The sequence below is a fragment of the Chanodichthys erythropterus genome, chromosome 14, assembly GCF_024489055.1.
Source record: "Chanodichthys erythropterus isolate Z2021 chromosome 14, ASM2448905v1, whole genome shotgun sequence".
NCBI lineage: Eukaryota > Metazoa > Chordata > Actinopteri > Cypriniformes > Xenocyprididae > Chanodichthys > Chanodichthys erythropterus.
The window spans coordinates 4340420-4358869 of record NC_090234.1 but is presented as its reverse complement, the minus strand read 5'-3'; positions in this window follow the sequence as shown (position 1 = coordinate 4358869).

Sequence of the window (18450 nt, the reverse complement as noted above, 5' to 3'; positions counted from 1 at the left end):
TACATATGTAACCGAGACGTTCCCTTTCATTCGGTCACATTTGACGTACTTCAGTAGTGACCGGCGAATTGGGATCCCAAATAAATGCCACAGTTACAGACCCCTTCCATGCCCAGCGCAAGCTCTAGCCACCCGACACACAAGTGGGGCAGAGAAGGGGGCGAGCTTACACCAAGAGAGTTTACTGCTGTTCCACAAGACCCACTACAGGAGACTTATGCCGGGCACACATCTACTAACGATTAGCTAAAACATTCAACACATAGCGATTGTTTCCTGCGACTGAAGCAGATTTATATACTTACACATGGAATTTAAACACAGACTGTAAACGCAACTGGCTCTGACTGGACGCGTTTGAGCATGATCAGTCATAAGTATCAATTTACATTCATAATCGGCCTTACAATCGTTAGTTGTGTCCCCGGCTTTAGACAACACTGGGGAAGCGAACCCATAGGGGACGCTGCGGAGACCACTACCATACCATGCAATTTACGTGGAGAATACACATACGCATATGGAGTCCCTGGGATGGCTCCAGCCTAAGCATAGGGGGAGACTCATCTGACAGGTGACAGCAGAGCTGGCTCTGCTAAGGGAAAGACACGGGCTTACTGTGGGGAGTTGACTGTGGACAATACACATATGGGACCTCATGTGGAGGGGTCGCGGCGTATGGTACCCAGCCAAACATCAACGTCAGTGACGGACGTTTGGCCTGGCATCAGACACTCCACAATGTCCGAGCCGAAACGGGGCGGGGACGGAGGAACTCAACATGGTTCGCCTGCAGCTCTACAGATATCTGTCAGTGAAGCGTCATGCACCAGCGCCCAGGCCACTCCTCATACGCCAGGGCGATGGCATCCCCTATCCAGTGGGCCATCCTCTGCTTGGAGACAGCTTTTCCCTTTTGATGGCCTCTGTAACAGACAAAGAGCTGATCTGAGGTCCTGAAACTTCCACATTGGTGCACTGCGCCTCACTGACAGATATCTGTAGAGCTGCAGGCTAGGCGACACCTAACACGTTCGCTAGATTTCTATAGCCTTTGCGTGGAACCGGTATCTTCCCGTGTACTTGCTTCCAGCAGCCGGTAGATGTGAAGAGCCCCTTCTAGTGTCTGCTTGCAATGCTATTCCCGCGCCCTGGGCCAGATACGTGCATCCTTTACTCCAGTCGAGTTCCCCACTTGGCGAACCCTGTCGAGTTCCTCCGCCTCCCCTTTCGGCTCAGACATTGCGGAGTGTCTGATGCCAGGCCAAATGTCCGTCACTGACGTTGATGTTTGGCTAGGTGCCATACGTCGCGACCCTTCCACATGAGGTCCCATATGTGTACACCGCGTTCCAAATTATTATGCAAGTGACATATCAGTAAGATTTCAGTAGAATAAACATTTAGATTTTAGGTTTTCTAAGAAAATGTTTTGTTTGTTTATCCATGTCTTTTTAGATAACTGGTATCAATCTCAGACAAAATAATTTGCCAGGTCTATGGAAACCCTACTTAGAGGTTGTTCCACATTATTAAGCAAGTCACAGTTCTCATGCAATATGGAGAGGAAGAAAGATCTTTCTGAAGATGAAAAGCATGAAATGGTGCAATGTTGTGCAAAAGGCATGAAAACAACTAATATTTTGTGAAAACTGAATGGAGATTATCAAATTATCATAAGATTTGTGAGTGATTTAGAGCACAGCAGATGTTGTACGGCAATAGCGGCAACATACACTTTGAGGGTGGAGGGAGCCTTCGCTCCAAGCCCTCTTGCAGAAAGGAGAGCACAGATCTGATCGAGCATGATCGGGGGTCCTGTCGGTGAGAGGAACACCATTCCACGACCAGGTTCCACTTCAACGCATAGAGGTTCCTAGTGGAAGGAGCTCTAGCAGAAGTGATCGTGTCTACAACCGACTAGGGGAGATCACTTAGAACCTCCGCGTCCCATCCAGGGACCACACATGGAGTTTCCACAGGTCAGGACGCGGGTGCCAGTGGGTGCCCTGTCTCTGAGTCAGAAGGTCCTTCCTCAGAGGAATGGGCCAAGGAGGTGCTGGCACGAGGAGCGTCAGATCCGAAAAGCAGGTTTGAGTGGGCCAATACGGAGTCACTTGCAAGACCTGCTCCTCGTCCTCCCTGACTTTGCACAGGAGCTGTGCAAGAAGGCTCACCGGGGGAAACACATATTTGCGTAGACCCGGGAAACAGCTGTGTGCCAGGGCATCCATGCCGAGCATGCTGCCGGTCAGGGAATAGAATAGAGCCTGGTACGATGAGCATTTGAGGTCTTTTGAACTGGATGCACCTGTCCATGTTACAGTACTTCTCCAGGAAGACTTCAGTTATGTTGTACCTCTAGCTGCATACACTGTCAGGGGAAAGTGTATGGTGACTTTGAAGCACTTAATTTCTATACAGTTCTAGGTAATCATAATGGGCAATTTTAAACAGGATATGGCAGTTTTATGACTGTATTTTACAGTAAAGAGACAAGTTTACCCAAAATGAAAATTGTCATTTACTCATATGAATAACAAATTAAATTAGTGCAAAATTATTTAAGTTTGGATCAACATAAGATATAGTAAACCATGACAATTTTCTTTTATGGGTGAACTGTCCCTTTAATTGATTCAAATTTTGTCTAATAGTGTTTTTTTTTTTGTTTTTTTTTTTTCAAACAGGACATGTGTGAACCAGCAATATTATGGGTGATTCTTGATCAGAACTCTATTCGCAAACTTCACCTGCCCTCTGGAATTCCAGATACCTGTGTGAAGTTGGAGTCAATAGTTAAGAGAGACTTTTCAGATACAAAGGGAACTTTACTCTACATTACAAGACACTGATTTTGATGAGTTCTCTTCGCTGACATCAACTTAGGAGCTTAAAGATAAAGACACTATCAAAGTAGTGCATGTTGAGCCAATGATAATAAATTTGACAGCAATTGACAGTTTAGAGTGTGCTAGCCCTTCTACCTCAGATTTCCCAATTTACTCAGATGACTGTTCAGTTGCCTCTTCAGCTCTCTCATCATTTGGCTCATCAAATAACACAGTATTGCTCTCCTCTCCAGACAGTTTGAAATTCATTTGAAATTCTGGAGTTTGCCTATAACACTAAGCTGGTTCTGAAGTCTGCTAATGATGCATTCAGGAACTCCTCTGAACAATCCAAGTTTAAAGTCAGATATTCTGGAAAAATTGGCATACATTTTTTTTACAGTTTTGTGCATATCCAACCAGCCAGCATTTTTTTTATCAGTTGCAGAGGCATTGATCCAGAAGCATCCTTGCCTAAAGGAGCCTGGGTCATTCTCCGGGTTCTATGGATGGCAAACAAGATTGAAGTACAAGATGGGAAACTATCGGTCAAAATTGAAAAGCTTAGGTCGGATCGAATGCAAACTTGAGGGAATCGAACCGTTAAAAATCCCAGAAGACGCTGCGGCAGTCGACGTACGGAAGCCTGTAAGCTTTAAAGTTCTCGTGAGATTCCCGCTACAAGCTCACAAATATGTGACGGCTCGAGAAAGTTTGTTTTGCTTAATTTTAATAAAATGATAACCCGAAGAAAGCCTGCAGTATTTTTATTGGCATATAAAAAATAATCTTAAAGGCTACTTATTGTCAAATACATGCGGTGAAATAAAAAGATATAAAATTATATGAAAACAATGTCTATAATAATATGAAATAAATTTTTAATAGGTTATGACATTGTTTGTGTTGTTATGTTGTATTTATTGTGCATTAGCCACTTATAATATGCTGAGACAGTCAGTTGAGCAACAAGATTGCAGCACATCTCAATTCTCAAATGATGCGTTCTGTGTCCTCGCGTCCTTCCAAGTTCGTTCTTTCAAGGTCACCTGGCAAGACCGGACTCCACGAGAACGCAAGTCCGTTCTCTGCATTCTTGGATTTGAGAAACAGCCTATGAATGAGGGAGATGACTGCTGCGCTGACGGACAGAACGAACAGAGCTCCTCCCTTGTGCGCGCGAGCTCTTTTTGTCTTCAAAGTAAGTCGGAACAGCAGTAGACTCTCTCGGTGTAAGCTCGCCCCCTTCACCGTCCAGCCGGTGCTATGGGCGGCTGAGCTTGCGCTGGGCACTGGAAGGGGTTTCGTAACTGTGGCGCTTTAGTTGGGATCCCAATTCGTCGGTCACTACTGACGTACGTCGAACGTGACCGACTGAAAGGGAACGTCTCGGTTACGTATGTAACCCTCGTTCCCTGAAGGAGTGAACGGAGACGTACGTCCCGTCACCACAGTTTCTGTACCCTCGCTGTAGTGCGGACACCAGTTGTCTCCTCAGCGAAAAACAGAGTGCGATTGCATCTGCTTCCTATTTATATACACCTGTCGGAGGCGGTGCGCATTATGCAAATATCGCACGGCAATTCCATTGGCTTGTTTTAGTTCACTCGAAGCTGATAGGGCTCTCTAGCGATATCCCAATTTGTCGGTCACTACTGACGTACGTCTCCGTTCCCTCCTTCAGGGAACGAGGGTTACACATGTAACCGAGACGTTATAAAACTCTTCACAATAACTAGAAATTTCTTTATAATTGTTTAAAACCACACCATTTACCTTAAGACTACTTATAGAGTTTAGATGACTTCGCTGTTTCTCTAATCTAAAAAAATAGTTGGAATTACGTTCTCCCTCCTCTAACCACCTCCTTCTTGAGCGAACAAAAGCACCCTTTGCTTTTCGAATATACAAGTTATCTAATGAATTCTGAAGTTCAACTAATTCTGATAATCAGTATTAAGCAATTTCGCATATAAAAAAATAGCTTTACGTTTAACATCATTACGCAACCCTCTTGCATTAACTGAGCAAATAGAAAAATTTGGAAACATTGAACAATGACACCGAACTGTATCAAAAAGTGAATCAGCCCATGAGATCCTATAATAATAATAAAAAAACCTCTTGTAAACAAAACAAGATTGGGATCTTCCAAGAAAAAAAGTTTTTACAAAAAGTAATAACAAAATATAAATAATTAATAATAACAATAACAACAACAACAACAACAACAGATAATACAAATAAATAAATAATAAATAATCAAAAAGTATACATAAATCAATAAAAAAAACCAAAAAAAAAAAACACCAATGTACCTCAAAGTACAATGTACATTCTAATCTCCGACTTTTAAGTTAGCAATTGAAGGTAAAAAAAAAATATTCTTAGGTCAAAAAACGCGATGAGAAAGCAGACCAAAACAGCAAACAAACTCAAGATCAAATTCCCTCGGTGACCTCAATGTCCTGTAGAACAAGTTCTTTACCATCAATGTACGCCTTTGGACCAACGAAGTAAACGCGGCGACCTTGTTGCCGAGCTTTCTCAACCAGTGGCCAAAGTTTGTTGCGCTGCTCTCGATCTTCAGGGGACAGATCTTCTGCGAACCGTAAATTATGTTTTGCCAGGAGAGTTCTTGGCAGCTTTCCAGAGCGCGTCGCGAAAGTGACGCATTGTGAATTGTAGAATAATCCCTCGAGGTTTTTGACCAGAGGACTGAGCTTTCTCGTTTCTTACTTTCCCCAAACGGTGTACCACATCGATGAACTCCTGAGCTTTGCCAGCAGAGGTTGGGATGACAGCCTCACAAATATCCAATACTTTCTGTCTGGTGTTTTCTCCTGGTTGTTCGGGCAAACCGTAAAGGCGCAGATTCCACATCCTCTGGTATCTGGAGAGATCCTGTACTTTGTTTTCCAGCACACCGATTCTTTTTTCCGCAGTTGTGACCCGTTTATCAACTCGCTCCACTTTTCCTTTCACATCCTTTATTTCTTCTGTCAGAAATTCAACTGATATTTTCACTTCCTCGATGCCTTTATCAAGGATGTCGGCTCTTTCATTAATGACGGACTTGAGAGACGTTATAATTACCGTGGCTAAAGGAGACTGCAGGTCATCCTCGCCATTAGCATCATCATTCCTGCCTCTTTTGTGCATTGGTTCCTTCAACGGAGTTTCAGGTAGTGGAACGAGTGCACCTGAGTCTGATTCAAAGTCCACCGTAACACAAGCACCGAGACTTAAAAATGCGTTTTTTATCTTTTGTCATAGTCCAAAAGGTTCTCCTGAAAGTACAATCACGGCACTGACAAGAAAGATTAAAATAACGACGTAGAAAGAGCTGTGTTAACAGTTAAGCTGTCCACATAAACTTCACAGAGACAAAAAATAAAAAAAAATAAAATAAGAGTATAACCAAAAGATCCCCTAACTGATCAGAGAGTGCTTATAGTAAAAAATAAATGCAATATTAAACGAAATGCACTGAAATTTACAAGCAAATGGAAAAATGTTCGAGGACCGATTCACCCAAGATGTCAACTTCACGCCGCCATTTTCCGCCCCCCTCTACAGCAGCTTTTTTTTTTTTTTTTTTTTAAATGTTTAACAGAAGAAAAACAAACAAACAAAAAAACAATAACAACAGTTGTCATCATCATATAACAATAAAACAATACGCCAGAGTCCAGTCTTTCAGTCCAGATTAAGTGCCAAGTCCTTAAACACATCCATTGTTCTCAAAGCCTTCAGGTTTTTAGAGAATTCAATAGAGTCAAAATACATTTTCATCTCATGTTTAAATCTTAAAAAAAGAGGTTTGCACTTTGAGAATTTACATTTATGAATGTGATACTTGGCTAACAGAAAAAATGTTCTTTTCACATTCATGAAAGCCAAAAATTACATTTCTATAGGTGAATTTGAAATTTGGATTCACATAACATTTAATAAAGTCACAAATGTCACACCAGAATTTTAGTGTGTAAGAGCAATTCCAAAATAAATGTAAAGTAGTTTCAGGTTTCTCTAAACAAAAAGAACAGAGAGTATTAATATCATTCTTAAGTCTTCTGAGAGAACACTTATCTGGGTAAAACCTATGAATTAACTTAAAGGTTATTTCTCTTATTTTGTTAGTTATCAGATACTTGTGAGGTAATGCTCTACAGCAGCTTTTGCGCCTTCATGCTTTTGTTATGGAGCGTCATCATTGTCCCGCGTTCTCATTGGTTTGCAGGTCTATGCGAGTTTACATGGGCAGGATAAGCTATAGGTGCGTTCACGCGGCCTCGTAATTCCTGTAGTTATCTAGCTTGTAAAAAGCGTTCACGTCCTCGTAGAGCTCGTAATTACAGCCTGTAAGGTGGGAGTTTCCTGAAAGCTCCCACATGTACCACGTGGCCGCTGTACCACCTGACCGCTGTAGATTCATTTAGGCGTTGATAGTGCTGCCATGGAAACGCATAATTCCCAGTCCAAGGACCAAAAAGGACTTGAACAGCTCAGAATATAACGTCACGTGTTGTTATCTCAAGATTCGGGTAAATACAAGGTGACGTGAACGCAGCATATGAGCCGACCGCTCGCCCAAGAGGAAGAACGAGCTGCTGCCAGATCTCGATCACCGAAAATCACATTGTATTTGATACAAATCTAACTAGACTTAGCCAAATCGGGAAACAAATCATAACTAAAACTATTTTCATAATATTTCATTTTCTCCATAGAGATTTTTTTAAAGAAAACTTCTACAGTCCTACTGTAACTAGGCCTATCAGAGTATGTTAATCGATAGTCTGTGCATTTGATAAAAGTCAGTTTGCACAATTTCAACTTATTTTTTAAAGAATAATGCCTCCTTATATTTATTATAATTACATTTTATTTTTTATTTATAATAGGCTGCTAATACTTATTGAGTTATACTTATTCTTAATTATTAGTAAAAAAAAAAAAAAAATACTTATGGCATACATTTAAATTGACACCATGGTGTTTTTTATTTGTCGTGTCTGATTAAAATCTGTGTCCTAAACTGATTCGTTTCAAGGTGAATTATATTGTTTGTGTGACACTAGCGGCACCTAGCGGATTACAAAAATACAGCATATTTTGTAAACGCACGTTTCGCATTTTGCGCCTCCGTCGACTCAAACATCACAGAAGCTCTTACAGGTGCTTGTGAAGGCACGTCTCAACAGGTAAATGTAGGCTACTTTCAGTAAAAGATCCAATATTATTACTTTGCTGTGATGCTATTTGTCATGAGCAAGCAAATGAGTAGGCCTAAACTAACACTGAAAAGGCGAGACACCGAGTACGGGACATTCTAAAATGCTTAACGTGGCTTAATTTACTAAGACAGTGTTATTCCCAAACCAAACTTACTAAACATCATACTAAAGCATACTACAGAAAAGCAGATGAGCCCAGAATATGAACGCAACACGTTTAATTAAACATTTTCCTCCCATTAAGAAAATGCTTAACGTGACTTAATGTATTATTCCCAGATAGCAAAAATCATCTGGCCCAGACACTTCTTAAGTTCTGGCCCAGGTCCGTAAAACGGACAGTAAACATACATTCAAAATACAATTGGACAGAGTAAATTTGACATAATCAAGGGCTTTATCTTTTAATCCATCTTCTATTTATTTGGCATATTAAAACAAATACACAAAACAATGCAAAACAGTGAATCTTTTTCTTTAGATCATTTTTGCACAAGTACTCAAAGTTTATATAAAACACTTAAGTGTCTCTACTTGCCATTAAAGTGTTAGTTCACCCCAAAATAAAACAATGTCATTATTTACTCACCTTCATTTTGTTCTACAGCCGTAAGACTTTCATTCATCTTCGGGACACAAATGAAGATCTTTCTGATGAAATACGAGAGCTTTCTGTTCCTGTTGACAGCTATGCAACTACCACTCTGAAGCTTAAAAAGTTCATAAAGAGATTGTAAAACTAATCCATATAAATCGAGCGCTTTAGTCCAAAATTTTCTGAAGAGACACGAGCACTTTATATGATGAATGGATTGAATTTAGGATTTTATTCACATATAAGCATTTACACGTCAGTTGTGGTAAAGGGAAGCTATAAAGTTCATTCTTGTGTTATACAGCACGCTTGAGCATCAGCAAGAGGTTTGTTCATCATATAAAGTGATCGTTTAATCCAAATTCAAGACAATTTGGATTAAACCACTCAATTTATATGGATTAGTTTGGTGATCTCTTTATGAACTTTGTAGTTGAAGTTCATAGAAGTGTAGAAGAGGTAGTTGTGTAGCTGTCAACAGAGAGACAGAAATCTTTCAGATTTCATCAAAACAATTTTCATTTGCGTTCCAAAGATGAAAGAAAGTCTTAAGAGTTTGGAACAAAATGAGATGAGTAATTAATGACGGAATTTTCATTTTTGGGTGAACTATCCCTTTAAAGGATTAGTTCACTTTCAATGAAAATTACCCCAAGCTTTACTCACCCTTAAGCCATTCTAGGTGTATATGACTTTCTGATGAACACAATCAGAGATATATTAAAGTATTAAGCTTGAGGGTGAGTAAAGCTTGGGGAAATTTTCATTTGAAAGTGAACTAATCATTTAAGTCTCTAGTTACATCATATTCACTAAGCTTAAAGGGATCATTCACCCAAAAATGAAAATTTGCTGTTAATTTACTATCAGTAAAGAAGATTTTTAGCTGAAAATGTGGTCCTTGGTGATTTGTATAATATAAAAGTATAATATAAAAGTCAATGGCTACAGTCAGTTTGAAACTCAAAACATATACAGGCAACACAAAAAGAATACATGTGGCTCCGGATGATTCAGAAGACCTCAATGTAACGTCAGCATCAGTCACAGGTATTAACTTTGTTTGGCCTGTAATATGTTTTTATAACTCTCAAAGTGACAGTAGCCATTGACTTGCATTATACGAATCACCAAGGACCACGCTAAAAAATGTCACCTACATCATGGATGGCTTGAGGGTGAGAAAATTAGCAGCAATTTTTCATTTTCCGGTGAACTATCCTTTAAAACATTGATACATGAACAGGTAAACAATCTCACAACTTTTCTTAATGTATATTTTAAGAAGAAAAAAATAGAAGAAATGGGGGGAAAAAAGCATACAAAAAATAATTTCATATAATGAACCATAAACATATCAAGAACCAATCAGGACAGGTCGGAAAACCATGGTATTACAAACCACTTCATATGTGCCGTTTAATTCCCATGAGACATCTGCAGAAAAAAAAAGAAGAAAGCTGTTAGATATTCATGTAAATGTCCCAGTAAATCAAGAATCTGACAGTTGTGAGGCTCGTCTTTATGAGCCTCTACTATTGCTGTGTGTCGTCAATTCTGACTCCACAATTGGTGGAGATGTAAGCCTCATTCAGACTGTCAGTCCAAATCCGATTTTTGTGGAAATCCGATTGGAATGTGATCATAAAGTGTGAACCACAAAACAAATTACATGAAATTACATGTGATTTTTACTAATCTGCTTTGAGCTACATTCATATGTGGTTTGAAATCATATTCAAATGTAATTTCTGGAAATCAGTTTCAGTTTGACCAATCTGATCAGATTTTGCATGGTTTATGTCACTTTCTCATGCCATGATCAGATTCCAATCGGATACACCAATAATTGTATTTAGACCGACAGTATGAACATAGCCTTTGACACATCAGACAGGCTGTGTACTTTGTCTTTCAATTTCCCCTTCTCAATCTATGTTAAAGCACACCAAAGAAATCTAGTGCTATTGGTCTGATCACTCTGCTTTGGCTGAAATTTGACACTTTTTTACGTCACACAAATGAACACCAACTTTAAACAACTGCTGCAAATTAAACGATTAGTCCACTTTCAAGTAAAATTTTCCTGATAATTTACTTACCCCCACGTCATCCAAGATGTTCATGTCCTTCTTTCTTCAGTTGAAAAGAAATGAAGGTTTTTGATGAAATCATTCCAGGATTATTCTCCTTATAGTGGACTTCAATGGACTCCAAATGGTTGAAGGTCATAATTACAGTTTCAGTGCAGCTTCAAAGGGCTTTAAATGATACCAGACGAGGAATAAGGGTCTTATCTAGAGAAACAATCGGTCATTTTCGAAAAAACAAAAAAACAAAAAAAACAACAACAACTGTATATGCTTTATAAACACAAATGATCATCTTGTACGTGCTTCCGCTTTCCTTATTCTTTAAAAAGCTTACGCTGTATGTCCTACACCTTCCCTATTCTACTTACGGAACGAATGCGGCACCAATTCTGTTTTTTTCTGTAAGTTGAATAGGGAAGGCGTAGGACATACAGTCTGTCTGGAACCACTGAAGTCCACTATAAGGAGAAAAATCCTGGAATGTTTTCATCAAAAACCTTAATTTCTTTTTGACTGAAGAAAGGAAGACATGAACATCTTGGATGACATGGGGGTACATTTACATTTACATTTACATTTATTCATTTGGCAGACGCTTTTATCCAAAGCGACTTACAAGTGAGGAAATACAACAAGCGAGTCGTCATGACGAGGCAAATAGACAAGAAGTGCTCATAATACAAGTTATAGGCAGTGCTCAGATTATCCTAAGCTACAATAGAGAGGGATTAGAGGAAGTGAAAGGATAGGAATAAGAAGTTTTTTTTTTTTTTTTTTTTTTTAATATGAGGTTAAGTGCTCACGAAAGAGATGGGTTTTCAGCTGTCTTTTGAATATTGCCAGGGATTCCGCATTCCGGATGAAGGCAGGAAGATCATTCCACCAGCAAGGGACAGTGAATGAGAATGTTCTGGAAAGTGATTTCGTGCCTCTCTGTGATGGTACCACAAGTCTTCGCTCCTTTAATGAGCGCAGGTTTCTGGTAGGAGTGTAGACTCGTAAGAGTGAGTGGAAGTAGGAGGGTGCTGAGCCTGTGGTGGATCTGTAAGCAAGCGTCAACGCCTTGAATTTGATGCGAGCAGCAAGTGGTAGCCAATGCAGAGAGATGAAGAGAGGCGTGACGTGGGCTCTTTTGGGCTCGTTGAAGACGAGACGTGCTGCTGCGTTCTGAATCATTTGTAGAGGCTTGATTGTGCATGATGGCAGTCCAGCCAGAAGTGCATTGCAGTAATCAAGCCTAGAAATGACCAGAGCCTGGACCAGAAGTTGTGTTGCATGTTCTGTTAGAAAGAGCCTGATTTTCCTGATGTTGTATAGTGCAAATCTGCATGACCGAGCTGTCATTGCAATGTGGTCTTTGAAGGTCAGTTGATCATCAAGGATTACTCCAAGATTTCTGGCCGAATTTGATGGGGTAATTGAGGATGTGCCTAGCTGGATGCTGAAATCGTGATTTAGAGTCGGATTGGCAGGGAAGACGAGAAGCTCAGTCTTAGCCAGGTTGAGCTGTAGATGATGTTCTTTCATCCATGCCGAGATGTCCGCCAGACAGCTTGAGATTCGTGCAGCTACTGTGGGATCATCTGGTTGGAATGAAAGGAAGAGTTGTGTGTCATCAGCATAGCAATGGTAGGAGAAACCATGTGCCTGAATGATGGGACCAAGTGATATAGTGTAAATGGAGAAGAGGAGGGGTCCAAGAACTGAACCCTGAGGAACACCCGTGGTCAGCTGATGAGCTTTGGATACCTCCCCTCTCCAGGCAACCCTGAAAGACCTTCCTGTGAGATAGGATTCAAACCAGAGAAGTGGAGTACCTGTGATGCCCAGTGATGAGAGGGTGGACAGGAGGATCTGATGATTCACCGTGTCAAAGGCAGCTGATAGATCGAGCAGAATGAGGACTGATGATTTGGAATCAGCCTTTGCAATCCGCAGGGATTCAGTGACCGACAGCAGTGCAGTCTCAGTCGAGTGGCCACTCTTGAAACCAGATTGATTGACATCCAATTGGTTGCTATGTGAGAGGAAAGATGACACCTGGTTGAAAACAACTCGTTCAAGTGTTTTTCCTATGAATGGTAGGAGAGGAACAGGTCTGTAGCTGTCTACAAGAGACGTGTTTAATGTGGGTTTCTTAAGCAGTGGGGTTACCCGAGCCTGTTTGAATGTGTTAGGGAAAGTGCCAGTGTGGAGAGATGCGTTGATGATGTGTGTCAGTGCTGGTAAAAGTGTGGGAGCGATGGCTTGTAGAAGGTGTGTGGGGATGGGATCTAGAGGGCAGGTAGTAGGATGATTGGAGAGGAGAAGTTTGGATACTTCTGTCTCAGTGAGGGGAGAGAATGAAGAGAGGAGGTGTGTGGCTGTGTGTGTGGAGCGGAGAACTGACTGCTGATGGTAGATGTTTTGTCAGTGAAAAATGTAGCAAAATTATCAGCAGTAAGGGATGAGGTGGGTGGTGGTGGAGGGGGACAGAGGAGAGAGTTGAATGTTTTGAAAAGTGTGCGTGTGTTTGAAGCGCTGTTGATTTTGTTGTGGAAATAGGAGGATTTAGCAGCATGAATTTCAGCAGAAAAGGATGAGAGCAGAGACTGATAGCTACAAAGGTCAAATTGATCTTTTGATTTGTGCCACTTCCTCTCTGCAGCCCTGAGTTTGGTCCGATGTTCACGAAGAACATCAGATAACCAGGGATTAGAGGGAGTGGCACGTGCAGGCCTGGATGACAGAGGACAGATACTATCTAGAGAAGAAGTTAATGTGGAACATAAAGTGTCTGTTGCTGTATTCACATCCAGAGATGAGAATTGTGAGGGTGAGGGAAGGGAGGATGATACAGTAGAGAAAAGATGAGAAGAAGAAAGAGAGCGCAGGTTTCGTCTGAAGGTAACTGGTAGCAGGGTTGGTGGTGAAAAAATGGGGAGTTGAAGATTAAAAGTAATGAAAAAATGATCAGAAAAGTGCAGAGGTTTTACCAGAATGTTGTCGGTGATGCAGTTGCGAGTGTAAATGAGATCAAGTTGGTTGCCAGATTTGTGTGTACTTGTGGTTATGAGCCGATTAAGATCGAATGAGGCTAGCAGAGAGTGGAAGTCTGAAGCATAAGGCTTCTCTAGATGAATGTTGAAATCGCCAAAAACTACAAGTGGGCTACCATCCTCTGGGAATGAGGACAACAGCATGTCCAGTTCCTCTACAAAGGTACCCAGTTGGCCTGGGGGGCGATAAATTACTACGATATGAATTTTGACAGGAATTGAGATTGTAATAGCATGAAACTCAAATGAATTGTAGTTGCACAGAGACGAATGAGTCGAGTATTTCCAATTGTCAGAAATGACAAATGATCAGGAAATTTTGATTTTAAAGTGAACTAATCCTTTAAAATTACCAGAATAAAAAAAAATTCACCCATGTATGTATAATTGTGATAAAAGTCTGTTCTCCTATACACATTTTTCACCGTTGTATCCAAGTAAAAAATCTGTAAATTTCTCCTTATGCTTTTCTCATGTACAATTTGAACTAAATATGAAGTGTCTTCAAAATATTAATATAATGCTTTTCGTATAATGTTTCCTAAAAAGATAAGACAAGACCAGTCCACAGAAAATAATCTCTAAATGTAGAGATAATACTGTACAGTATTATAAAAATAAATGTGCTGCAACTGGGCTTGGCATACACTAACATGTGACAATACAAACTCAACTGCCCCTTTTTTCTTTATGAAGTCAGCTACTATTGCTTATTGTAATGGTATGGTGATGAAACACAACCCGCCACTATGCTGGTTCTATCTGAAATTTACCTCAGTTAAGGCCTCTTTGGCTTTGGCACGTTCCTTCTGGCCACCGCCACGGTCAAAGGCAAGAATCCGTTGCACTGGTAGAGGACTGGTTATTCCTTACAGCTCCTGTTGAGAAAAAAAATATATATATATATGTGCAGTAAACATCTCCAACCTCCAGACTAATAACCTCCTGAATCCTGATTGAAATCTCATCTGTAATGTAGATCAGTTAAAGGATAAACAGGTATAAAAAGAATTTAAATAATAATTTAAATTTAGCAGAATCATTTAATATGCTGATTTGGTGCTCATGCAAAATTTCTAATTATTATCAATGTTGAAAATGGTTGTGCTGCTTAACATTTTTGTGGAAATGGTGATACCTTTTTCAGGATTCTTTGATGGTTAGAAAATGTTAATTAATTAAGTTAATTCATTGAATTAAGTTTATTACAAAATTAACTAAATAGATTTTTGTTATAAATGTTGTCATTTAGGGTTGACTGTCACTTTTGATCAATTTAAAGTATCCTTGATGAAGTATTAATTTCTCTTTTTTAATCTTACCACAAATGTTTGAATGATATAATTGTTTCCACAAAAATATAAAGCAACAACTGTTTTGAATACTGATAATAATCATAAATGTTTCTTGAGCAGCAAATCATCATATTAGAATGATTTCTGAAGGATCATGTGACACTGAAGACTGGGGTAATGATGCTGAAAATTCAGCTTTGATCACAGGAATAAATTATATTTTACTATAAAATGCAGGTTAATAATATTTCACAATATTACTGTTTTTACTGTATGTTTGATTAAATAAATGCAGCCTTGGTTAGGAGAAGAGACTATATCATTAGTTAGCATTAGTTGACATGAACTAAGAATGAACCACTTCTACATCCTTTATTATAATAAATGATGTATTATAATTATAATCATTGTTAATGTTAATTTCAACATTTACAAATACATTAAATTCTATATTTGTTAACATTAGTTAATGCACCGTGAAGTAACATGAACAATGGACAACTGTATTTTATTAGCTAACGTTAATAAAGATTAACAAATAACTATATAATGTTAATGGTTAGTTTATGTTATAAACTAAGAAATGAACCCTTGTTGTAAAGTACGGGTCTGCGGTAGGCCTTAGCTAGCTTAAGTTAACACTAGATTATCACTAGCATTACCACGCAGTTAAAACTTTAACAGTAAAAAATAAAGCAGTTAAAATGCGTCAGTTATATAATTATAATCCTCTGGATCAACTGCGGTCAAGTGGGCCGCGCGTCGAAAATACACGGTCAAGCCAGCCGCTCTTTTTTTTAGTTTGCGCGTCTATTCCTGCACTTACGGTATGGGTGCTGGAAACGGTCTAAATGCATTTAAAGACGGCAGTTTCCTTTATACTCTTGCAGTTAACCGTAAAAAGGGCAATAACATAAAGAGACATCAGATAAGTTATTTTTATATAAAAATATATATACTTTTATATACTTTATTTTATTGTAATTTAATGTTTGTATATGCTATATATCATATATTAATGTTAATGTTAATAGTAATGGTAATAATTATGAACCATTTATTAATTTTAATGTTTTATGTATATTATACAGTAATTATTATATAGTATGAATATTAATTAATGTTAATATTAATGTGTATATATATATATATATATATATTGTAATTAGTACCTTTATAGGTTAGCTCATTTTGTCAACTGATATTTATTCAGGGTCACCCTGGCTATTACTGTACTCTTTTTCATATCATTTTACTGTACAGTTTGGGAGAAAATTAAAGTCAAACTCACCCCCACTATCAAAGTGCATTTTAGCACTTGCACTGTGGCCCATATTCAAACACTCATAAAAATATTTTCTTCATAGGTAAGCTCATTCTGTCAACTGATATTTATTCAGGGTCACGCTGGCTATTACCGTACTTATTTTCATACCATTTTACTGTACAGTTTGGGAGAAAATTAAAGTCAAACTCACCCACAATATCAAAATGCATTTTAGCACTTGCACCTTGGTCCATTTTCAAACACTAATAAAAATCTTTTCTTTATAGGTTAGCTCATTCTGTCAACTGATATTTATTCAGAGTCACACTGGCTATTTCTGTACTTATTTTCATACCATTTTACTGTACAGTTTGGGAGAAAATTAAAGTCAAACTCACCCATAATATCAAAGTGCATTCAAGCACTTGCACTGTAGCCCATTTTCAAACACTCATAAAAATCTTTTCTTTATAGGTTAGCTCATTCTGTCAACTTATATTTATTCAGGGTCACACTGGCTATTACTGTACTTATTTTCATACCATTTTACTGTACAGTTTGGGAGAAAATTAAAGTCAAACTCACCCACAATATCAAAGTGCATTCAAGCACTTGCACTGTAGCCCATATTCAAACACTCATAAAAATCTTTTCTTTATAGGTTAGCTCATTCTGTCAACTTATATTTATTCAGGGTCACACTGGCTATTACTGTACTTATTTTCATACCATTTTACTGTACAGTTTGGGAGAAAATTAAAGTCAAACTCACCCACAATATCAAAATGCATTTTAGCACTTGCACCTTGGTCCATTTTCAAACACTAATAAAAATCTTTTCTTTATAGGTTAGCTCATTCTGTCAACTGATATTTATTCAGGGTCACCCTGGCTATTACTGTACTCATTTTCATATCATTTTACTGTACAGTTTGGGAGAAAATTAAAGTCAAACTCACCCATAATATCAAAGTGCATTCAAGCACTTGCACTGTAGCCCATTTTCAAACACTCATAAAAATCTTTTCTTTATAGGTTAGCTCATTCTGTCCACTGATATTTATTCAGGGTCACGCTGGCTATTACTGTACTTATTTTCATATCATTTTACTTTACAGTTTGGGAGAAAATTAATGTTAAACTCACCCACAATATCAAAGTTCATTTTATCACTTCCACCGTGGTCCATTTTCAAACACTAATAAAAATCTTTTCTTTATAGGTTAGCTCATTCTGTCAACTGATATTTATTCAGAGCCACACTGGCTATTTCTGTACTTGTTTTCATACCATTTTACTGTACAGTTTGGGAGAAAATTAAAGTCAAACTCACCCATAATATCAAAGTGCATTCAAGCACTTGCACTGTAGCCCATTTTCAAACACTCATAAAAATCTTTTCTTTATAGATTAGCTCATTCTGTCAACTGATATTTATTCAGGGTCACCCTATATATTACTGTACTCATTTTTGTATCATTTTTCTGTACAGTTTGGGAGAAAATTAAAGTCAAACTCACCTATAATATCTAAGTGCATTTTAGCACTTGCACTGTAGCCCATATTCAAACACTCATAAAAATATTTTCTTCATAGGTTAGCTAATTCTGTCAACTGATATTTATTCAGGGTCACCCTGGATATTACTGTGCTCATTTTCATATATTTTTACTGTACAGTTTGGGAGAAAATTAAAGTCAAACTCACCTCCACTATCCACCTCCACTTGAATGCACTAAAAGTGCATTCAAGCCCTTGCACCGTGGCCCATTTTCCAACACTCATGAAAATCTTTCCTTTAAAGGTTTGCTCATTCTGTCAACTGATATTTATTAAGGGTTACTCTAGCTATTACTGTACTCATATTCGTATCATTTTACTGTACAGTTTGGGAGAAAATTAAAGTCAAACTCACCTATAATATCAAAGTGCATCCAAGCACTTGCACTGTAGCCTATATTCAAACACTCATAAAAATATTTTCTTTATAGGTTAGCTAATTCCTTCAATTGATTGTTATTCAGGGTCACCCTAGATATTACTGTACTCATTGTTGTATCATTTTACTGTACAGTATGGGAGAAACTTAAA